Source organism: Erinaceus europaeus, chromosome 20, assembly GCF_950295315.1.
Source record: "Erinaceus europaeus chromosome 20, mEriEur2.1, whole genome shotgun sequence".
Classification (NCBI taxonomy): Eukaryota; Metazoa; Chordata; class Mammalia; order Eulipotyphla; family Erinaceidae; genus Erinaceus; species Erinaceus europaeus.
Window position 1 is genome coordinate 25,144,622 of NC_080181.1, and position 24,853 is coordinate 25,169,474.

A 24,853-nucleotide genomic window follows, 5' to 3' on the forward strand; every position below is an offset into this window, starting at 1 on the left:
TTAACCCTATAGATTACACTCCCACCTTAGAGGGCTATCCCAGATTAGGTCTGTGAGAGAGAGCTCAGAGTTCAACTGGTGGTGTCCAGGAGTGGAGCTATCCAACCACACTGTGGGTGACCCAGAAGGATGAAGAAGTTGGTTGAGTAATTTGGAAGTTAGACTCAGGGGTTGAGGTATAGACAGTCTGTTCCCAGAAGAGGGTGAGTTTCTGGGGCTGGAGACTCCTATTCAGTCTCCTAGTCAGGCACACCAGCACCATCATCAAGTCCTTATGAGGTGTGGACTCAGTGTCTGCACCTGAGCATAGGGGCTGGGATAGCTAGGAGACACAAGACAGAGACTCTGCTTCCACAAGCCTCAGACCAATCAGGAAACAAAAGGGGGAACAGCAATGCTAGACAGTCAGTGCAAGGGACCATTTGGACTGAGTTTTTGTTTGTTTGTTTCTGCACCGTAGTCTGTAAGCCAGTGGTCATCATGTCATTGTGAATGAGGCAAACCTTCCTCTTGGTTTGCAGACTTTCAGCCCACTTTGTCTTAAGTGCTCTATGAATTCTGAAGTGACCCCACACCTAGTTTCTCATCTAATTTCTACAACGCATGAGGCAGGTTATTTCTATTCAAATCACACAGACAAAGAGAGAGAGAGAGAGAGACATAGAGACATAGAGACAGAGACAGAGAGACAGAGAGACAGAGAGAGACAGAGAGAGAGATTTAAAAGAGGTGAATGGCTTTCTATTTATTTTTGACTCTCTGGATACCTCTCTCCAGACTTTGTCTAGAAGCCACACACATGATAGCTGCCATCACTTGGCACACACACTATGTGTGTGTCAAGGCTGTCAGTGTAGACAGCCACCCTCCCTTCCTCTCTATCCACCTATTGTTCCCCAGGTCCACCTTCCAAGGCAGCAGGATGAAAGGGCCCCTGAGAAAGAGAGTCAGGCTGGGGGGCTTTTGCCTAGAGAAAAACAAAGCAGTGGCTGGCTGTGGCAGAATGCCAAGGCCCAGGGAGGTTGCTAGCTTTGATCTCCCCCCATTTTAAAGGGGCTTATTGACTATCAGTAAAGAGCAGAGAAGCAGATCTGAGCTCCCCTGTTCCAAAGACACTCACTTCTCTCCCTTCCCCTCCACGCTTGCTCGTCTGAAGGCACGGCCAAACCGCCCTCACTTCAAACAGCCTTACATCTCAAGCGCCCAAATTGATGATGTTAAGTTCCCTCATCCAAGGCCTTGGCCCTTTCTTCAGGGGCTCTAGCTCTGTCGAGGGCCGCTGTGGATCAAAGTCCCTTTGATGTTTACTTACTATATTTGTGGATTCTTTCTAACAACCACCTTCAAGAGGCAGGGATGCAGCCTGCCAGGAGGGGGCTGGCAGAAGAGCTGGCTGTGAGCAGACGTGGAGCCGCAGCTCACAATAGCCTCTTGCTGGAGACGGTATTGAAACCCCAACATGTGGATGACAGGCAGTTAACCAGCCTGTTCTAATTGTATTCGTATTGTTCATTGTCAGAACAACCCCATTGCTGGCAACTCTTTTTTTTTATTTCTTTTTTGGGGAATTAATGTTTTACATTCAACAGTAAATACAATAGTTTGTACATGCATAACATTCTCCAGCTTCCCATTTAACAATACAACCCCCACTATGTCATTTATCATCCTTCATGGACCTGTATTCTCCCCACCCACCCACCCCAGTGTCTTTTACTTTGGTGCGATATGGCAATTACATTTCAGGTTCTACTTGTGTTTTCTTTTCTGATCTTGTTTTTCAACTTCTGCCTGAGAGTGAGATCATCCCACATTCATCCTTCTGTTTCTGACTTATTTCACTCAACATGATTTTTTCAAGGTCCATCCAAGATCGGCTGAGTAGTATTTTTACAGCTGAGTAGTATTCCATTGTGTATATATACCACAACTTGCTCAGCCACTCATCTGTTGTTGGACACCTGGGTTGCTTCCAGGTTTTGGCTATTACAAATTGTGCTGCCAAGAACATATGTGTACACAGATCTTTTTGGATGGATGTGTTGGGTTCCTTAGGATATATCCCCAGGAGAGGAATTGCAGGGTCATAGGGTAGGTCCATTTCTAGCCTTCTGAGAGTTCTGCTGGCAACTCTTATTATCTTTTCCATTGACTTTTTATCCTGATGAAAGCCAATCATCCCTGGCTTCTAGGGAGAAAGGGGATTGGGGCTCCAGGAAGAGCCCAAGAGGGCTTGGGGTGGGGTGGGGGGGAGCACAGTGTTGTGGAAGCAGAAGAAGCTGGATGGACTTAAGTCAATCTTCCTGTTGATTTTCCTGGGCATGCCTCTCCTGTCCCCCCAACTCTTGGGGCATAATTCTCCTACAGATTTAGAAAGTGGGGACACCTGTTGAGTCCAGATTGCATATGGTAGCTATTTCTGTCACCCCAACTTAAGCTCCCTGCAATCACCCTCCAGGGTGACCTCCTCAGGGAAGTGGCTTCATGGTCAAAATGTTATTATAAGTTAGAGCCTCACTGGACATGTTTGATTTTTGCAAATGAAGAGGAAAAGATTTTTTTCTAAATTCTAATTAATAAAAGAAATAGAGGCCGAGGTAATTTCTCAATGTATTTGGCTCATTTAATTTGACACGTGTGGGTTAGTCTTAATTATTTAGGCAGCTACATTACAAGGCACTAATAAGCACACCGCTGAAATTTATTAAGTGAGAGGGCTCTCTGACGGAGTCTACAGAGAAGTGGGGCGGGGGAAGTCACTAGGATCTTTGCAAGAACCAGAGGGTTGGAGGACTAGGGAAGTGAGAATTTGCTGGCTATCTAGCCATGAAAATTTGGGATATTCTTGGGAGAGATTTGCAGAGCTAAATTTGAGGGCATTGAGTCTACATGAAGAATCATGAGGTGGGGAAGGGAAGAGAGTCTGGACATAGAGGCCAGCAGGCAGATGTGGTCAGAGATCCTGGACAAGGGAGAGGACCAGAGGAAGCAGGCACTAACCACTTTGGCTGGGGATAATACTGTCAAGGCAGATGGACCAGGTGGTAAAGGGAGAGAGGGTGGAATGTGACAGAAAGAACAGGAACCTTTTATTTTGTGAGCCAGACTGGCCACCAGACTGCTGCCTCCCTTGTCACCTGGCACTGGGAAGGGTGGCAGAGTCAGATCAAAGGTGTCCGTTTTATAATAGCAGAAACAGTATTTTATATGTAGACTTTGAATGTTTATTAATAGCAGAACTACCCAGATGCACCAAAGTGTTGGTGGAAAATGATCAACACAAGTATAGCTTGTCCTAACATAAAAAAGGAGAGCTCATCACAGAAAAGCCCAGAGCCAGCGGACTTATGGGGAAATAGCACCATTGGCAGATGATGGAGCTCTCATGTCTGAAGCTCCCAGTTCAATCCCTGGTGCAGTCTGTACTGGAGTCATGCTGGCTTCTCTTCCTCTCATATGAAATGGTCTTTATCATTATCTCATGAAAAAATAAAACAAATATTAAAATGATAAAATGAAGTTCAGGGTCACCTGCATATGAGAGTGTGGAAAGAACTACTTTTTTTTTTTTTGCCTCCAGGGTTATCGATGGGGCTCAGTGCCTGCATCATGAACCCACTACTCCTGGAGGCTATTTTTCTCTCTTTTGTTGCCCTTGTTGTTTTATCATTGTTGCATTGTTGTGGTTATTATTGTTGTTATTGCTGTCATTGTTGGATAGGGAGAGGGAAACAGATAAAGGAGGGGAAGACAGAGAGGGGGAGAGAAAGATAGACACCTGCAGACCCGATTCACCACCTGTGAAGCGACCCCCATGCAGGTGGGGAGCCGGGGGCTTGAACCGGGATCCTTAGGCAGGTCCTTGCACTTTGGACCATGTGTGCTTAACCTGTCTGCACTACTGCTGAACCCTGGAAAGAACTACTTTTTAAAAATATTTATTTTTATTAATCTGTTTCATTTTTTTAGTGAGAAAGAGAAACAGAGAGGAAGAGAGAAAGATATATATATATATATGGAGGGAGAGAGAGAGAGAGAGAGACACCCCTGAAACACTACTCAACTTTGGTTTATAGTGGAACAGGGAGTTGAACCTGAAATTAGGGAGCTTCAGGCATGAAAGTCTTTTTGCATAACCATTATGCTATCTCCCTTGCAATGGAAAAACCTACCTTTAAGGGAACAGTCGCTTTGGAAATGAGGCTGCGCAAGCCAGCAGTTATCAGGACAAACTAAGCTTCAGAAGGAGAGAGAAGATCACATCTCAGGCATCCCTGGTCTCTATGCTAGACAATAGAATGGCTAGCACTGTACCTTTTCCAGCTCTGAGCCCCTAGTTGTATCCTTAGTTCACGATAGTGTCTTGCATATGACAGGTGTTCAGGAAGTCAGCTGACTTCATCACAGAGCAGAGATTGTTTCCCCTACTCAGGCCAGACTGCCCCTGGTGGGCTTAGATGCAGCACAACGGATTAGGTTGGGGAGGATGGGTGCACAGTGAATGTAAGTTGTAATTCACCAGAACAGGAATTGAGGAAATGCACGATTTCCTCTTGAAAGGAATGAAAAGGGATGGTTTTATAAATGGAATAGCTCTCCTTCAGTTTCAGTGGGTGAGGAAGGGACTTTTTCTAGCCTTAGGGTTCCTTTATTATTATTATTATTACTATTATTATTATTAGTAGTAGTAGTAGTAGTAATGACACAATGATACTACTTCACATTTGTGAGTACTTATTTTTTTTCATGATGCTATCACATTTACAATCTTATTTGATACTCACAGTAGCTCTCTGAAAGCTGGTAAGGAAGATATGATTTCCTCCATTTTGGTTAAAATGGAGACTCCAAAAAAAGAAATGAAAACTCAAGGCCAAAGCCCTATCTGGTAACAGAGCTCAGACTAGAATTCAAATCTTATTTCTGGCTTTGTTTTTAGGACAAGGGATGAAGCTTCAGAGACTGAATCAGACAAACCAAGGAATAGAGAACAGAGAACAGCAGCTCTGGCTGGGACAGTGCTATGGGTTAAAAGGTGCCATTACTTTCAATTCATATGTTCATGTCCTGACTAGTACCTCAGAATGTGACTTTATTTGGAGATAGGGATCTGACAAAGATGATCAAACTAAAATGATCTGGGGTGGGAGTGGGGGTGGCTCACTTGGTTGAGTGTACAAGTTACCAAACACAAGGACCTGAGTTCAAGCTCCTGATCCCCATCTTCAGAGGGAAAGCTTCCTGAGTGGTGACACAGTGCTACAGGTCTCTCTCTATCTCTCCCTTCTCTCTCGACTTTTCTCTGTCTCTATCCAATAAATAAACAAAATATAAAAAAATAAAATGTCCATGAGGGTTGGGGACTAGATATAGATCAACTTGCTATGTAATGAAATACATCAAATGATGGAGAATATGGGTCAGCATGCCATAATCAAACATGACATGTATAAAATCCAGTCCTCAGATACTCACTGAGAGGCTATGAGGTATTAAGCACTACTGACAATACAAAACTGGGTAAGGCCAACTTCCTTTTCAATGAGATTACAATCTGGTTGGTGGTGCAAATCACATATTCAGTGAAATAGAAAGTCAAAGTTCAATAAAAAGAATGCCATGAAGAAAAGTCCAAACTCTTTGCACACGAAGGGCAGTCACTGCTGCAGGAGCCCGGGGAGGGAGAGTGAGCTCAGCCCTGGAGTGTGGATCTACCCTCACACAAGGCCTGAAGGCTGGGGATTTGTTGGGGTCTGCCTTGCCTGGTCTCTCTCGTAGATTATTGTCTATCAGCAGTCCTTTTGCCCAGCGATATCCTATGGAGTGAAGATGCTAGACTGCCATGCTTGGAAAGGTCTTGCCTTGATTCTGCTAAACTGCCTTCTGCCCAGCCCTGCTCTTAGCATAATTTTTCAACATCCCAGGCAGTAATGACCATCAATCAGGCAGCGATCAATTTTCTGATCAACCTCTACAGTAAAGAAGTCTGAAGAGAGGAATAGTCAAGGTTTATTAGTCCTGACTAGTGTGTGGCTCTGGTCCTCTAGGATAAGTAATAAATGTTTAATAGCTCAATAATACCTGTTTCATAATTTCAGAATCTCATTGCTGGCTAATTCAAAGTTTATTAAAGAATCATAAACTTTACATTGTTGTAAAGACATAATTGCTATTTCATTGCTTATTTAATATGAGTTAATTATAACAGAACTAAGTTTTTCCCCATTCATATTAAGTATCAATTAGCTGCTTTAAGCTATTGATTTGTATTTAATTAACTATGCTATTACATACCAATCAAATTCTTATACTAGAAACCTGAAACAGCTGTGGGCTTACATTAAGTTTTGAAAATAGTGATGGACACAAAAAACTCATGTGGAGGTATCCTTTTGTAGGGAGAACTGATTAACATTGTGACAATTCCAATAATTCTCTGTGACCACTGGGGCATCCTCAGTAGATCTCATTAGGGGTTGGGGGTTATGCCCCACAGATGTCTGATGAAAGCACCAGGCAGCTTCATATAGAAAGAGTGGTCAAGGCAGGAAGAGTATCAGTAATCGCTTAGTGCCAGTCATGGGGTTTGTGATTGTCTGGGTGGCTACTGGCCCCTGATCCCAATGTGCCTGCAGGAAATCTGGTTCCCTGTGGTCACTAATCCTCTGATGTCTCTAAATCTCTGCCTTGTTGGCCTTATTCTCTGCATTATGGGCAGGAAAAAAGACAGTAGGCATTTAGCATGCTGGCAGGGTGTTTTACTTTCTTTGTCTCACCCTCATACTGACCTTATGAAAAGAGGTATTATTTCTGATTTTATTTATAAAGTAATGGGCTTTTTGGGGGGAGAGTTAGGAATTTTGGGGGGGTCCTTTGACTCTGAGGGATAAGGCTGGAAAGCAGAGCTATTGCTTAGCCCCAGGCCTACTACAATTGTCAGCGCACTGGGTTGGCTCTCTGAGACTGCCTGGCTCCTGTCAACTAGCCCTTTCTTGAGGACTGGGGTTGCCATCTACCTTCTGTGTTGCCTAGAGTCATTTCTTTGAAGAAGTTGTGCCCTGGAATTCCAATATGGCCACTAGAAGACTCAGGGCATGGCCACCCACAGGGGGCATCAGTGTAGGCTGTGAGGTTGCCGGGCTTAAGAGATCCTTTCACATTCTGGAATTGTGGCACTGACTGCCTGGGTACGGTTGCATCCCAGTTTTGTCCCCTCCATTGACTGGTGTCACCAACAGCCCTTCCCCACCAGCCCCTGGGGCCACACAACACTTAATTCATCACTGCAATTAAAGTTGCTATTTACTGATTGCTTATGATTTATCATTCTCTAGGCTAAGCATTTTGCATGCATTAGCTTCTTCAATCCTCATAAAAATTCAATAAGGTAAGTACTATTATTATTCCTATTTGACAGAAGAGGAAACTGAGAATCCAAAAGATTAAATAACTCAGGGCCCAAGCTCAAAGGCACGGAGGCCAGTAGGATGGATTATAGATGGGGTTATTTGGACGACTAGTAGACCTTGTGTGAAATGCAGAGAGTAATACCATAGTTTTACCAGCTCTACAAGCTTCCCGCCACCCTCTCTGATTTAAACTGTCTAATCCCAGTGGGCTACTTTCTCTGTGTGGGAATCGAATAGAGAAAAGAGACCATGAAGGCCACTGTTGCCCCTGACCCAGACTGTCATCAATCTACTTATTTTGTGAGGCATAGGGACCCTGAAGGCTGGATGCCTGGGAAGCCTTTAGCCTTTTCCTAAGAGGAAGTTGGAAGTTGATGACTGAGGTCTGCATGGGGCCAGATGTTCAGCAGCTGTGTGCCAGGCCCCTGGGGATGCTCAGCTGGTGCAGCCAGCCAGTTGCAGTGGGGAGGCCAGGCAGGGAGAGGGTCTCTTATCTGTTTCCTAGTAGAACCTGCTGGGTTCCCAAAAAATATGAGTGAGAGAAGCAGGAAGTTGGTAGAGTCCTCCCACCCCTGCTTGCTGTCACCTACCCCTTGTACTTTTCTTGATGTTTAGCCTCCGCCTGGGCCCCTACCATCCCTGCTGTTTGGGATGGTAGGGGCCCAGGCGGAGGCTAAACATCTGCTTAATCAATCTCATGTGTCTCTTTGTGTAGATCTGTGAAGATATTGTACCAGTGTACCCTGCACAGGCCGGGCTCACGAAGTGGTAGTCTTTCAGAAGTCACACACTGGAAAGTAGAAGAGGAAGGGTTAAAATCCATTTGAAGATTCAGGGGACAACTCAGCAGGTGGACAGCACACCTTCCATGTGCAAGGCTCTGCGTTCAAACCCAGGTACCACATGGAAGTACCATGGACTGTACCAGGGGAAGCTCCGGGGATGGTAGAGCAATGCCTCTGTGTGTGCCTCTTTCTAAGAGAAATGAATTAAAAAATTGGGCTGGGGAGGAGGGTCACTCAGGCATGGTACTACACATGTGAGAGGCTCTAGTTTCATTCCTTGGAGCTGTATGGTAAATATTGGGCTTTTGGATAAGTCACAACATATTTTTTTCTATGCTTTTCTATGCAAAAAGGTGTTGTGACTTTTCTGACAATTCAGTAAGTAAATCAATGGCGCATTTGATGCCAGGTCCCAGCTGAGCCCTTCTGCCAGAATTGGTCTGAAAGGAACACAAGGCCAGGAGGCCAGCAGAGGCCCTATGGGAAGGAAGGTATATATGTGTCCAGAGGGCACTTGGTAGTGGAGCTGGGAGAACCAAGGGGCCCCGGGAAGTCCCTGCCTAGAAAGCTGTGAAACAGCTCACTTGGATAGAGCGCTGTTTTGTCACATCCACGACCCAGTTTTGAGCCCGGCCTCCAGTACATTGAAAGATGCTTCAGTGCTGTGGTCTCTTACTCTCTCTGCCTTTCAATCTCTATATCCCTATCAAAAAAAAAAAAAAACATGTCTGGAGGGGGACGGTGGTGGGGCATAAGGTCAGGTTCTATGAGAGTGAGAGTGGTTACTATTTGGTTGTGTGTCTTCAAACCCTGTCCTACAAGCTGAGATTGGACCAAGAGGACTCCCTAAGGGCCAATGTAATGGGATCGAATTCTCCACACAGAAATCACAATACTCCACACCAAGTCAGGTGGTTGAGTATGAATTTTATTTAAGCCTACTCAGCTGAGGGTCCAGCCCAAGGAAGACTCACACAGGAGCTACCCAAGGACTGAACGCCTAAGCACAGTCACAAGCATCTTTTTATCTTTGTTGCAGCATATGCCAGCATTGGTTACATACAATAGTTTTGCACAGGTTCTGGGACTTGGCTTGTTTACCTGAAATCTAATGACTGGGGGGGCTTTTAGGTTTGCACCACATCTTGGTACAAAAACATCTTGTTTTCTCACAAACATCCTACTTTACTGAAAGCAGCAGGGTTTACAGGAGTGGAAAGTTAGCATTATTCCTACTCTAGGCCTGGTTAATTGTAAACTTTTCTATTGTTCTGGTACCTAACCACCATCCGGGTTTGTCTCTGAACTATGCTAGCAATTTCTTGATTATACCTGTACCCGTTTTTCCCTTGATTATACCTGTATCCATTTTCAATCCTCACACCATGAGCTGACCTCACAGAATGTACCTTTGGAGTGGGCAGGAAGGCCACACAGGGTGGAGGCATCTGCTGTCTCTTAGCTGTCTCTTAGAGGTGGTGGTGGGGGTGAGGTGGGTGGCAGGAAGGAGGACAGAGACCAAGGAGTGGGGGGTCTTCTAGGGTCCCTGGATGGTAGGGTGTTGGCTTAAGTTGGTGGGCTGGAACCCTATGGGCAGGGAAGCTGTCCAGGATGGAGGCTGGGCGCTGGCAAGCTCTGGTCCTGGGTCAGAGACAGTCACAGCTGTCTTCTCACTGTCTGGCAGTCTGCCTGCCTATCCAGTAACAGGGACATCTTTGCAGGGCTCAAGAGGGAGGGGGTGAGTGAGCAGGGTGCTACCTAGCTCTGCCTCTCCTCCTGGCCTCCCTGACTTGGTACTGCCACAGCCATGAACTTGGGCAGTCTGGGGTGGGGGTGTGTCAGAGACCCCAGGAGGCCCTGAAATCCCCAGGACTGGCCAGATCTTGTCTCCTCTGGGCAGAGCAAATCTGCAGGTGAGGCAGTGGGGTGGGGAGCAGATCCAGCAGAGCCGGCAGGAACCCCTGCCAGCCTCCCATTACCCAAACCCTCCTTGAGGCTCACACACCCCATTACAACTCTGTATCTTATAATTAAATTGAGTCTGCCAGTTACCTCTCAGCACGGCAGCAATTCAAACTCATTGGAGGCCTTCTTTGTTTACTGGTATTTATTTATTTATCTAGTAATTATTTATCTAGCTATCCATGTAGCTGCATGAAGTCTTTTCCCAGTGCTTCCCTTGCCTGAAAAACCAAGGAAGGGCAGATAGAGCCCTTCCCCTGTGGTGCAGGGACAGCAGGGGACAGCAGGGGAGGATGAGAGGACTCAGCCTCCCATTAGTGCTGAGCTCCAGAAGAGGGTTGGGGTGAATGCCATGGGCTGTTTTTCAAGATAACTGGTGAACTTAAGCACTCATTCTAGAAAGTTCCATGGAAGCCTCATTCTGAGGTCTAGGACAGACCCCTGAGATGGCCTGGGGGAGGTGGCTAGGGATGGGGGGGTCATAGAGATTCCATCACTCACCCCACCCCACCCCACCGGTAATGGCAGTGCTGGGATTTGAACACAAGGCCAGGGGGTACAACCAAGGTTTGCACCCCTCCCCACTTCCTTTAGAATCCAGGTCCAAGCTGGCCAGCAACAAAAATCAAAGCGTCTTCCTCCTCTTTAATGATAACCTTTCAGTGGTGAGGGGGTGAAGGAGCGCCTGAGATCTTTGATTAAGGACTCAACCTCAAACAGATCCAGGGGAGTGAATCTGAAGCACCAGCCAGTCATTTAATAAGAACATGAAAGTTTGCTTACCAGGCCCAAGCCCAGCCCAGCAGGAGGCTGATTGCTGACAGGCCTGCACATCAATGCTGCGCCTCAGGGTGTGACCCTCCCTCAGGGGCCATTCAACCAAACAGCTTCTGAGCAGAGGACTAAGGTGGCTGGGAGACAGGGGTGGGGTGGTGGTGGGGTTGCCCAGGCAGCATAAGAGACAGGGAAAGAGGGGTGTAAACAAAGAGAGAACATGCAGGCTCACCTATTATAGGGGGAGAAAAGCAAAGAATCCCAGATTCTAGCAGACACCTTAGAAAAATTTATTTTAGGGAGTCGGGTGGTAGTGCAGGGGGTTAAGCGTATGCGGTGCAAAGCGCAAGGGCTGGCATATGGATCCTGGTTTGAGCCCCCGGTTCCCCACCTGCAGGGGAGTCGCTTCACAGGTGGTGAAGCATGTCTGCAGGTGTCTTTCTCTCCCTCTCTGTCTTCCCCTCCTCTCTCCATTTCTCTCTGTCTTATCCAACAACGACGACATCAATAACAACAACAATAATAACTACAACAATAAAACAACAAGGGCAACAAAAGGGAATAAATATTAAAAAAAAGAAAATGATATTATTTCACAGCCTCCCAGCTCCCCCCCCCAATATACATGCAAGTCCTGGGCTCCACCACTGCAACCTGCCCCACCAACCTGCTGCTGGATTGCTTGTGAGTTGTTTGCTCACTCTCCCCCACCCCACCCCACCCCAACACACACACTGACCCCTTGGGCCAGTGCCAGAAAAGCAATGCTCCCCTGGCCTGCGTGTACGGGGGCATGCCTCCGTGGCTGAGCTGCCTATGAACGGCGGCTGGGGACCTGGCCTTGGGCTCTGGCCAGTTCCCAGGGGATGGTCCCAGCAGTCTGCAGGAGGCCTGAACTGCAGGATGAGCTGAGTTGTGTTTTTGGCCAATCTAGGGAAAGCTCCCTGGTGGGAGGATAGGGCAAGTCTAAGATGAGGAAGAGCATGTGGTGTGGTGGTGGAGCACAGGACTTGCATGCATGTGGTTACAGGTTTGGGTCAACCAGACTGTGTATGCTAAAATGGTACTCTGGTTCTTTCTCTATTATAGAGGGAGAGAGAGGAAGGAGGAGGAGGATGAGGTAGATGAGGAGGATTGAAGAGTAGTGGATAGTGCTTCTAAGCTGAGTAGCTCTGTGGGGCAGGCATTGCCTCTGCTAGCTGGGCAGCTTCCTGCTCTGGGTCAAGGCTGCCCTGAGGTCTGGGACATCCAGCGGTGTCCTCACTTACTCTTGCTAGTGGATGGAGAACCTCTCACTCTGTTTTGGGCCTCAGTTCCCTTATTTGAGAGAGTTTAAATGAGGGTAGGAGACTTCCATTGGAGGTGCTTCCTCTCTCTTTCTTTCTTTCTTTCTTTCTTTCTTTCTTTCTTTCTTTCTTTCTCCTTGATACTCCATCCCTCCCTCCATTCTTTCCTTTTTCTTTTTTAAAAAATATTTATTTATGGGGCAGGGTCGTGGTGCACCTGGTTGAGCGCACGTGTTACAGTGCCCAAGGACCCTGGTTCGAGCCCCCGGTCCCCACCTGCAGGGGGAAAGCTTCATGAGTGGTGAAGCAGTTCTGCAGGTGTCTCTCTATCTCTCTCCCCTCTCCATTTCTGACTATCTCTATCCAATAAATAAATAAAGATAATATAAAATTTAAAAAATATATTTATTTATTCCCTTTTGTTACCCTTGTAGTTTTTTATTGTAGTTATTGATGTTGTCATTGTTGGATAGGACAGAGAGAAATGGAAAGAGGAGGGGAAGACAGAGAGGGGGAGAGAAAGACAGACACCTGTAGACAGACCTGCTTCACTGTTTGTGAAGTGACCCCCCTGCAGGTGGGGAGCTGAGGCTTGAACCAGGATCCTTACGTCGGTCCTTGTGCTTTGCGCCACCTGGGCTTAACCCGCTGTGCTACCACCCGACTACCAACTTCTTTCCTTTTTCTTTTTGTCACCAGGGCTATCTCTGGAGCTTGGTGCCTGCAGGACAACTCCATTGCTCCTGGCTGCCATTTTTTTCCTTTCCTTCTTCTTTTTCTTTTTACTTGATAGGACAGAGAAGTTGAGAGGTAAGGGAGAAACAGAAATGGAGAGAGATAGGGAGATACCTGCAGCACTGCTTCACTGTTCGGGAGCTTCCCCCTGCAGGAGGGGAGTGGAGGCTTGAACCTAGGTCCTTGCAAATGGTAACATGTGTGCTTAACTGGGTGTGCCACTGGCTGGCTCAGCCTTCCGAATTTACACACAGGCTGAGTGCGTATGCAGGCGGCAACCCAGACTCAAAAGGGGTTGGTGCTCCCCCAACACTGACAAAGAAGAAGCTGACTAAAGGAGCCAAGGCCCAAGGAGGGAGTCCCAATGCCTTTCCCTAAAGCAGCTCTCCTCTCTTCTTTTCTCTCCCTTTTTTTTTGCCTCCTGGGTTAGGGGAATGATGCCTGCACTACGAACCCACTGCTCCTGGAGGCTATTTTTTCCCCTTTTGTTGCCCTTGTTGTTTATCACTGTTGCTGTTCTTGCTGTCGTTGTTGGATAGGACAGAGAAATGAAGAGAGGAGGGGAAGACAGAGAGGGGAGAGAAAGACAGACACCTGCAGATCTGCTTCACCCCTTGTGAAGTGACCCCTCTGCAGGTGGGGAGCCAGGGGCTCAAACTGGGATCCTTATGCTGGTCCTTGCGCTTTGCACTGTCTGTGTTTAACCTGCTGAGCTACCGCCCGGCCCCCTCCTCTCTGTTTCTTTCCCTACTGCCAACTGGGTGCTCCTACACAGAGGGTGAAACTTCCCAGAGGCACTGCTGGCGGGAGAAGGAACTGTGTGCAGAGGTCTGGAAGCTGGATGTGCCCCCTGCCTGGGGGATGACTCTCCAGGTCTGGCAGTCGCTCAGCCACCACTCCACTTGCGTTTGTGTTGCATTAACCCACGCTTCTCTGTGTACTTTTCTACTCCTCTGGCCTTGTGTACATATTTGATCTTGTGAATTAGTCAGAAATGCTATAGACTGAGAGGACCAGGAGGGAGCTGAGAAGTCACCACCCCCAACCTTGTTGAGGAAGAAGCTTTCGGCTCAGAGACATGAGTAGGGATAGCACACTCCTCCCAGGTTGCTTCCTGACCTGAACTCTGGCCCCTGCACCCCAAGCCCCCAAACACTAGCCATGTGGAGACTGAGAACATTTTGAAACTCCATGCTCCTTCTTCCAGGGTTTCACACCCCTCAAATGCATCATCCCACCTCAGATCAAGACTCCTTTGGCAAATCTCTGCTGTGGCCTTCTCCCACCTGCCTGTGCAATCAGACACTGGCTCCTTTGGGTTCCCCTTGCCCCCTGCAGGCCCCTTCTATGTCACTTCCTAGGGATGCAGCTACTTTAGTGGTAGTTTACTTTTGTGTCCCCCTTGCAACCAGGCCAGTAAAACTATCTCTACAGCTCTTGCTTCCTAGCACACAGCGCAGTGTACAGCAAGTACTCAGTAAAGATTTTCATGTGATGTGTGACTTATCCTGGGACATTCCTTCTCTATGTCTGACACTGTCCATTGCTGTGCACTGTGGGGCCCTTTCAGATCTCAGGGATCAGTGGGAGAATACAGGGCTAAGGGTCAAATGGTGATCAGAGAACAGGATTCTGTAGGGCTCCCACTCGGCACCTTCTCTCTGCCTGCACCTGCTCTCCCTTCTGGAGAAATGTGTCCTGAGTGTCCTCAGATGCTTATCAATCCTGGGTGAGGAAGCTTCAAGCCATTCAGATTTTCCTCTCTGTTTTTTTTTTTTTTTTTTGTTAGTCATCTTTCATCCACTCGCCCATTCATTCACTCATTCATTCTGTATTTTCTGAGGGTTCATCACAAGTCAGTTCTGGTTGCTTTAGATACTGTGGACAAGACAAATGATAGTTCCCCCATCCCCTTCCTGAGCTTCCATTTTAGAGGACATCCCTGTAGTTCCTTCTCATTACATATCACTTGGCAGCAGGAAGTGTCACTCAGGCCTGGGCAAGCCATTCCCACACCCCTGGAGTCAGCGTCTGCATTGGCACAGCACTGTGATGAGAGCTGACCCAGAGCTATGGTGTGCTGGCACTGTGCTTATGGCCAGGCTGGCATGGGGGCTGGTCTGAGGAGGGCTTTGGATGTGGAGGGTGGTGTCTGGGGTTCCCTCTTCTCACGCCAGCCACGCCCCTGGGATTCTGGTGAGTCCTGCACTGCCCTTCTGGTGCATCTCCCTCAGGGACAGGGTATGTGTGTGTGTGGAGAGAGGCACCATTTCTGTGCACCCTGGATAAGAGGGGACACCTGCGGTCTGAGATTGCTCTACCTGTTTTCCTTGTGAGTATACAAAGGAAGAGCCTGCCCTGGATTCTTTGGGTGGGAGGTTTGGAATCTCCACCCTCCCTGGCCTGGCCTAGCCTGGGAGTCTCCCCCAAGTCAGGATGAAGACAGTGATGAAGATGGAGACAGGATTAAGAAAGAAGGGAGACAGCATGGACATGGGGAGCCTCAGGGGTCCTGCTGAGGCTGGAGAGGAAGAACAGAGGGGACATGGGGGAGCCAGGAAGGGGAGGCCAGCCCCTGAGAACCTGTACCTCACCTGGCCTCATGGCTCTGGACCCACAGGCTGCCCAAGAGCCCCAAGTCTGTGTGATTCCAAAGCCAGCCCTCTACCCCTTTCTTGGCCCCATCTGCCTGTGTGGTTCCTCTGACCATACTGGAAGATGGTGACCCAATCATTACACCTCTGGGCTTCAGTGTCCTAGCCTCTCCAATGAGGGGGTGCACTCTGAGTTGTGCCCCTGCTCAGGTCCATGAGGACCCTCTCCTATTGTGTTTCAAAGCTGAGCCATGAGTTCGGCCACCCAAGCTCTGCCAGCAGCCTCAGCTGCCTGGCTAAACCCCAGCCTGTGTTTCTGCCTCCAGTGTTTTTCCTGCCTCAGTTGGTATCAGGACGTGCTCCCTAGATGCCGCCGGAAGCAATAATCCAGACACGGTTGGAGGGTTTAGTGGAAATCCTTGCTGTAGCAGAAGAAAGGAATCCCAGCAAGGCGAGGATTTGGGCACATGCAAAAGCTGCCCATTTACCTTCCAAATCCAGCTGCCTGGCAGGGACGCTGACTGCCTGTGGACAGACACCCTGAGCCCCAGGGGAAGGGCTGAGGGAGGTGCAAAGTTCTGGGGTCCTCTTGGGCACAACAGCCCTTGGGCCAGCGCTTCCTGCAGCCACACTGATTTTCCCATTTAACTGTCCTAACATAGCTAAGCAACAGGCTTGCCGTTATTTGGGGTGCACAGCTTAGACAGTTTTATGTGACTTGTCTAGAGTCATACAGTCAGGTGGTGATAGCAGAGGGAGGACAGGTGCTCAATACCTGGGTGTCACTGCTGTCTGTCCTTGGTAGGAAGATCTGCTATCTCCCTCTCCTCATCTTGGAAAAGCTAGCTTGCTCTTCAGCCTCATAGGCATGTAGGCTCACTCAGCCACTTCCCTCAGACACAGAGCTGGGGCTTGGCCCCTCTACTGGTCCCCCGCTGTCTTCGGACACACACACACACACACACACACACACACACACACACACTAAAACAAGCTCTTATATGTTTAAGACTCTGAACCTACTTGATTATCAAACTGCAGGACCCTTTCCCAGCACGGGACAGCTGGGATCACAGCCAAGGTTGTTTTGTTCATAGACACCCCCAGCCACAGACCACCGAACCAGCAATAGGCACAGGGCCCAGGCAGCTCTGCCTCCCACCCTCCATTTCTGTATTTACATGCAAAGATAGTAAATCAATGCACACATGCATGAGACCAGCCTGTGCTATGGAGTCAGCTGGGCCTGCCTTCCACTCCCAGCCCCAATACTTACTAACCATGCAGCCTCCAACAGGAGAGCTAATGCTTCACCTTGCCTGCTTCCTCCTTTTTAATTTTTTATATTTTACTTATTGGATAGAGGCAGAGAGAAATCAAGTGGGAAGGGGGAGATGCTGTGCAGATGTCCCCTCAGGCCAGTGCCATGCCCTCCTGCCTACAGGTCCTGCCCTTTGAGGCAGGACACGCCCCCTCATTACGAAGCCTTGCCCCCCCCCCCCAGGCAGGGGATGCCCCCAGAGACAGGGAACGTCCCTTTGTGCACCAGGCCTTCCCTTGACATCACACTGGCTCTTACTGCTCCCTTACTTGTTCCTTCCTGTTTTGTTATAGCATTCAGGTTTATGCCCAAAAGGTTTCTGCTCACCCCTACACTAATATTCCTCTGTCACAGATAGAGTCTTTTACAGATATTGAACCATCTTAATGCAATGACTAGATAGAAAGATAAGTAAAAATGTAGAAATACTGTGAGTAGATGGTTGAGCCTGGCAGAGCTTAACCAATGAGATGAGTCCCTCCAGGTAAGTCTCTCTAAAGAGGGGTTGAGCATAGGGGGACACATGAATCTCACAAGGCTGGCGGCCATTTAAGTCTTCCCTCCCCCACAAAAACGTCCCACATCTTCCCACCTGAGCACAGCATTCCTTAAAAACATTTAAGCCTGCTCCACTCTATATTTCCTTACTGTGTCCATTAGATATAAAGGAAAAGGGGGAGATGCTGTGCAGATGTCCTCTCAGGCCAGTGTCACTTTCTACCAGTTAATACGGTATCCCCAAGTGCTTTTCCCAACCAATCCTGTCCCGACACGTCACTCCTGGCTATTGCCCTATAAATAGCCCTCCTACTTCCTCTCTCTCCCTCACCCGGTTGGTTTTTTACCTTGGTGACAGAAGGGTGGTGCGTGTAGTGGGGACGGCCATTTTTGGCTAGCTCCACATGGCCCGAACTGCTGCATTCTCACCCAACCCTGAGGTGCCAGTGTGAATAAAGGATTGTGTTCCCTCTGTGCTTGGATTCTTTCTCTTCCGCGTCCCGCTGCCACAAAGCGACAGGGAGATATAAAGGAGAGAGAGAGAGAGAGAGAGAGAGAGAGAGAGGGAGAGATAGGGAGAGAGAGACTTCTGCAGCACTGCTTTATTGCTTGTGAAATGTTTCCTTTTCAAGTGGGGACCAATCGAGGACTTGAACTTGGGTCCTTTAGCATTGGAATATGTTTGTTCAACCAGGTGTGCCTGGCCCCCTTCCTTCTGTAAAACAGAAGTAACAGGGGCCAAGGAGCTAGCTCAGCCACCAACTTGCATGCCTGAAGCCCCAGGGCTTTGGTTTTACTCTGTGGCACCACCTTATGCCAGAGCTGAGCAGTATTTTGGTACTGCCCCTTCTCATTCTCATGTCCTCTCTCTCATAATAAAATAAGTAAATCCTTGTAAAAATGGTCTGCCGAGCAGTGGCACACCTGGTAGAGTGCACACATTACCAAGTGCAAAGACACAAGTTCAAATCCCCACTCCCCACCGGCAGGGGTGTGTATGGGGTGTGGGGGGGAACTTCACAAGTGGTGAAGCAGCGCTGCAGGTGTCTCTCTCTCCCTTTTTATCTCTCCTTTCCCCTCAATTTCTTTGTCCTATTAAATAAATATTAAAAAGAAAAAGAAAACAGAAGTAGTAACAACATCTGTTTTAAGGAGATCAAGCACTTAGCACAGAACCTGGTGCACAGTTGGGGCCCATGAAGAGAGGTTCCTTTGGGTGAGAGAGAACCTCCACCCTCCCTGGCCTGGCCTACCCTGGGAGTCTCCCCTGAGTTAGAATGAAGATAGCGAAGATGAAGACAGGATTAGGAGAGAAGGGAAACATGGAAGAGAATGTATGGACATGGGGAGCCTTAGGAGAGGCTGGAGAGGAGAGAGGAAAAGGGAGGAGGAGGAGGAGGAGGGAGAGCGCTTTTGCCCTTGGCCATGGAAATAATCATCTTCCTTATCTGCAGGATGACCCCTCATCCCCCATCCCTGGCAGGGATGCTGCCATGGGCTGGCCCACAGTGGAGGTTTTGGGCACTCGCCACCTTTCAGAAGGCATTATAGGCCATTGTTTTAATCAATACTATATTATTTCCTCCGTGGCATCTATCCTCATGTTTATTATGTGTAAATAGGGTTTTTCAATGATGTGAATGTGTTAGTTTAATGTAGCTGACATTCAGTGTGTGCAATCTGGTGGCAGCCCCTCAGGACTTGCAGGAAAATGAGATGATGTATCTGCCACAAAGCCATCCCCGGGAGTGAAATTCCAGAAATACAACTTGAGGGGGGAAGGTGGTGAGTGGGGCGCCAATCCAGGCTCGCAGTCATGGGCTGTGTACTTAAGTGAGGCAAAACCGTCATCCACACCATCCCTGGGAGGGGGATACATGGCCTGGGACAGGGCGCTAGCAGCTGGCCACCCGGAGGTGGAGGTGCTCTGTCCCTCATGACCCTGGAAAGCATTAACACTCACCTCCTCTGACAGCTGCCCTTTGTGCCCCTTGAATCTGGGGTGAGCCCCTTCCTCCCTTTCTGAAATAGGGTCCCCAATGGTCTGAACACTCATTTTGTACATTTCTCTGGCTCGGCCCCTGTCCAGTGGGCTGGCTCCAGGCTGGCAGAGCAAGCCAAGGTGGCTTTTTTGAGTGATTCCAGTGAGCATCCCTTTCCTACTCCAGCCCCAGGCTCAGGGTGAACAGATGCTGGTGTGAACAGCTATTCCCTCCACCTGAAGACCTGATGCTGCCTCACAGCCAAAGGGCCAGTATCCTAATAATGGCCATTTTTAGCCCAACAGTATCAGCTATTAGCCATTGTTGGGTGTGTTGGCAGAGCCCTGGAGTGTACTATAAGGAGGCAATGTGTTACCAAGGCAGCTAAGGAATTTCCTCTTACCCTTTATTCATATATATTGATGTTCACACTGGGGTTTCATGCTCTGGGCTGACTTTCAGATACACACACACACACACACACACACACACTGCACCACAGCAAGTGAAGCTTCTCCTAATTTGGTGGAGACCATGTTCAAATATGAGTCACATGCATGAAAAAGCAAGCACCCACCTAGGTGTGCTATCATGTTGGTCCTTTATGTATTTAAGTGAGAAAGGAGAGGGTCAGAGCATCACTCTGGTAGAGGCAGTGCCAGGGATCCAACTCAGGACCTTATAATGCAAGTCCTATACTCTACTTGTTGAGCCACTTCTTTGTCCCTATCTATCACCACCCCCTATTTCTTTTCTCTTCTTTTTTTTTTGGGGGGGGGGTTCTGAGTCTCACACATGCACAATTTCATCACCCCAGTCTGCTTTGTTTCCAATTAGAGAGGAGAGACATCAAAGCACTAGAACTTCTCCCAGTGCCAGTGGCATCTCCCATTAAGTGCCAGGACTCAAACTCGGGTCATGTACACAGCATGCCATGAGCCCTCCTGGATGAATTATTCACCCAGCCTGATCCCATTTTTCTTAACAGTGTTTGGGAGCAGAGGACTGGATAAGAAACTGCTGTTCTGGGAGTCGGGCGGTAGCGCAGTGGGTTAAGCAAAGGTGGCGCAAAGCACAAGGACGGGCATAAGGATCCCAGTTTGAGCCCCCAGCTCCCCACCTGCAGGGGAGTCGCTTCACAAGTGGTGAAGCAGGTCTGCAGGTGTCTCTCTTTCTCTCCCCCCTCTGTCTTCCCCTCCTCTCTCCATTTCTCTCTGTCCTATCCAGCAACGATGACATCAATAATAACTACAACAATATAACAACAAGGGCAACAAAAGGGAATAAATAAATATTTTTAAAAAAAGAAACTGCTGTTTTATTTACCTCTTGCCAAATGGCAGTGAGGGCTTGAGGGAGCCTGACTGTACGTAAGTGGGCAGGGAGGGATGTGTTTACTTCACACTTGTCTGTTCATCTGTCCATGACACTTGTCACCCTCCAGGGGGCCATCATGCTAAGAGGTACCCCATAAATGTAAACGGCCTTCCTTACTGTTAAGCTCCGTCTGTGTGTCTTAAACCCACTGCACAGAGCACGATTGGAGCTGGGCTTTTGCTTCCTTTCATGGCCTGAGAGATAGGAGGGAGGTGTTTTTCTTGGCAAATAAATATGATATCATAAGCCCTGGCAGGATTCCAGCCTGAGTAATGGCCGTCTGCCTTCTTATTTCCCTCAGTAGCTTGGAAAAGGAACATTATTCTTTACTTCCTCTCTCTCAAAACAAACTCTCTATTGGAGCACATTACTCAGCCGTAGGAGCCCTCCTGGATGGATGGGGCTGTGTTTGGGGGTGAGGTGGGGTGGGTGGGAGGTGAGGGGTGAATTCAGATGATGGAGCACTTTAGGGAAAACTGAGCAGGACGCTGGACCCTGGGTCTTGAATTAGAGCAGCTGCTCTTCCCATGTCCTTGTTCATGAGGAACACGCTGCCCAAATCAATAAGAATTCATTGCTGAGAGCAACCATTTCCCCGGTCGAATCATTATAGAGTAAGCAGGTAAGTAGGTAATTCAATCGGAGCTGCAGAGTCAGGACCAGGCACAGAGTGGTCTTGCTGGGTCTCTCTTGTGGTACACAAGGGTGTGTGTGTGTGTGTGTGTGTGTGTTTGTGTGTATGTGTGTACACACACGAGAGTTCTGGGGCTTTTCTATGTCTATGAGCCTTTTCGGAAATACACTAGTTAAGGAAATCAGGAGTTGTGAGTCCACAGAACCATCCATGGTCCTTCCCTCACCCTCACCCTCACCTTCACCCAAACTGGAATCCTGATGTCCCTCATTTTGTCCTGCATGCCCTCTGCCTTTCATTGTATATGCAGGAGGGAATGCACCACAGCTGTAAGAGTCTGTAAGCCCCCTCGCACTGTGCTTGTCATTCAGCCTTCACAGCAGCGCACTGAGGCAGGTAACAGGTTCCATAACTCTCCATTTCATGAACCTGAAACTGAGGCGCAAGAAGATTAGATGCCTTGTTCAGGCTCACACAATATGTGTAGCGGAGATGGGAGCTGAACTGAGGCCTTCAGGTTTCAAATTCAATTTTGACGGTGCCACACCAAACCTTGGCATCTTTTCTGGACCCTGAAGTGCCCAGGATAAAGGGGCTGTTGTGGGGGGTGGGGTGGGGATGCAGGGGGAAGAGCTGGGTTTAGGTGAGGGTTATACAACATTTGGTGACTGATCAGGGGCTCATTACGGTCACTTGGTCAGAAAGGGAGATGCCTGGCTGAGCGCAAAGAGGAGCCTCAGGACAGGTGTGTGGCCAGGACAGTGAAAGTGTTGGGGGAAGAACAAACCAGTGGATAGAGGCTCATGCTTATTGTTTCATCCAGTAAACAGCGCTGAGCATCTACCGTGGCTGGGCTTGAAGGAACATGACTGTGAAGAAGACAAACGCCCCTGACTCTCAGGAGCTTGGGGTAGGACAGAAGTCAGTAGGCCATTCTGACTCAGTGTGATGAGTGCTCTAATGTGGGGAGTCCAGGATCCCCTGATAGTGTATATAGGGAGTGACTGACAACACAGGCAGTGTTTGGAGTGGGGTCATCAGGGGTTGTTGTAAAACTGAAAACGATGGACAGCAAGAGACAGGTGTCCATGGAGCCGCAGGGCATTCCAGAATGAGGAGATGGCAGGTGCCAAGGCTGTGAGGTCAGAAAGCACATGCTTACTACAATGCACAAGGACCTGTGTTCAAGTCCCCAGTCCCCAGCTGCAGGGAGAAAGCTTCCCAAATGCTGAAGCAGTTTTTTATTCTCTCTCTCTGTCTCGCCCCCCTTCTTTCTCAATTTCTCTCTGCATCTATCCAGGAAATAATAAATAAATAAAATGAAAAGAAATAAAGAAAGTGCATGCTATACTCAGGAGGACAGGAGCAGAGCTGCGTGGAGAGAGGCAGGGTGCGAGACGCAGAGGGAAGCGGGAATCCACTCAGCAGACCCCATGGGGATCTTCCTTCTCTTCCATAGCAGTGAGTCCATGGAGCCGCCATGGCTCCCCCAGCCCACAACCCAAGCCTGCACCCCCGGGGTCTTCATTTTGTTCTGGACTCCCCCTGCCTTTCATCACAGGAAAAGGAAAGGCACCCAGACCCAAGCAGACACCACTGACCCCTGAATCAAAAGCCCGCTGTGCTTTGTCTGACGGAAGGCCTTAATCTGGGAGATGTTCACTTAACATATTTCTGCCTTCTGAATGGCTTTTACTTTTCACTAAATTGAAACTGCAGTACAATATATGTGAATGATTAGAGTGTGTAATACATTCCTGTAAATTTAGATTAGGGTGATTATGACTTAAGTAAAATAGTTGAACACAATTCTCATTGCCATTTATCTTTCCCCCTTATTTTTAGTGTGTATGTGGGGGTGACTGAATGCAAGGAATGAATGACTTGTGGGGAGGGTTGCTGTAGGAAGGTGGGGTCCTGGGGGCCAGGGGTGAGTGCTAGCTCAGGAATGGATGGGGCAAAGTCCTACATTTGCTATTTGCTAGCTGTCTGGCTACAGGCAAGTTCCTTAAGTTCTTTGAGTTCTTGTTTTCCCATCAGCAAAGTGGGCTGTTTTGGGTGGAATGGAACCAGAGATGCCAGAGCAATGCTGCAGTGTCCGAGGGTTCAGACGGTGGTGGGGCTCAAGTTCCAGACAAGTTCTGACTTGAGTGTCTACTACAGCTGTGCGACCTTGGACTTCTTTACTCAGCTTCTCTTGAGTCCCAGTTCCCTAGTCCATAAAATAGGGGTAAGTGCATTTCACTCTGGTCATCCTTCAGCAGAGGAACACAGGCGATTTTTCATATTTAAGTGTTTGCAACATGTCAGCCACACAGGAGGCTGTGCTGCTAAGTTAGGGCAGGACTGGGGCAGGATTCTAGGGGTACGGAGGTCTGAATTCTCCTTCCCTGAATTAATAACCTGTTGTGGCTTTGTGGAACCCCGGCTAAGCGTGGGTCCTGGGATGTAGAAGGGAGTGGGAGCATCCTCGGCACCAAGCCCTGCCGATGTACCCCATCCCGCTCACCCTGGCCTGCAGCACTCAGCACCTGCTAGCATGCTTTGCAATTTACTACTTGTTATGCTTTTGTTCAGAATCAGTGCCCCAATTTCAGGGATCTGCTTTGTTGCCCTCTCTAATTCAGCTTGGCAATTAGTACGTACTCAGGAAGTATATGACTAAAACCTTTATTTATTTATTTGTTTGTTCATTGCCACCAGGGTTATCGATGGGGCTCGGTGACAGCACTATGAATCCATCACTCCTGATGGCCTTCCCCCCCTTACTTTTTCTTGAGAGGGGAGGAGGAGATAGAGAGGGAGAGAAAAAGACACCTATAGATCTGCTTCCCTGCTTATGAAGCATCCCCCTTGCAGGTTAGGGAATGGGGGTTTGAACCTAAATTCTTGAGCATGGTAACATGTTTGCTCAACCAGGTATGCCACTGCCCTCCTCCTCCCCCAAGGCACTTGTTTTTTTATATGTGAAGCTAGAACTCTGACTGGGATCACTGGGGTTCTGAGGGTGGTGGTAGGAATTGGGATAAAGCCAGGCATCAGTCTCTCCAGCAGGGAGTGTACTATGTGGTGAAAGGAATAGCAGCAATTTGGTGTGAGGAGGTTGGTCCTCACTCTTCATGGGAGTCACGAGCTCCCAGGATGCCCCCAAGATCCCCGGGCTTCAGCAATTCCCTGTACCTTCCAGCAGTCTGCAGGATGTCTTCTAATCAGAGCGATTACAGCCACCCCAGATGCTGCCTCTCGGTGCCTGCCTCCTGCGGCTCTGGCTGGAGACAATATTTCTCTTCTGTTCCTCATGACAACAGGGACAACAAATAACCCGGCAGCAGATGAAGGGCCCTCCAAACCCTTCAGAGCTGAAGGAGTCTGGGCTGTTGGCAGAGGCTGCATGGTGGGGGACAAAACTGACAATGAGCGTGGGGTATGCAGCAGCTATCTTGGGACCCTTCCTGAATGTGAATTCCCAAGGGAGTTAGGGCTGTGCAGCGGAGGG

At 48.5% G+C, this 24,853-nt stretch overlaps 1 protein-coding gene across 11 annotated transcripts in view; it reads right to left on the reverse strand.

The window, feature by feature from the left end:
* Positions 1-24,853, reverse strand: part of KIRREL3 (kirre like nephrin family adhesion molecule 3) — a 624,884-nt gene that overhangs the window by 123,884 nt on the left and 476,147 nt on the right. The window lies entirely within an intron of this gene.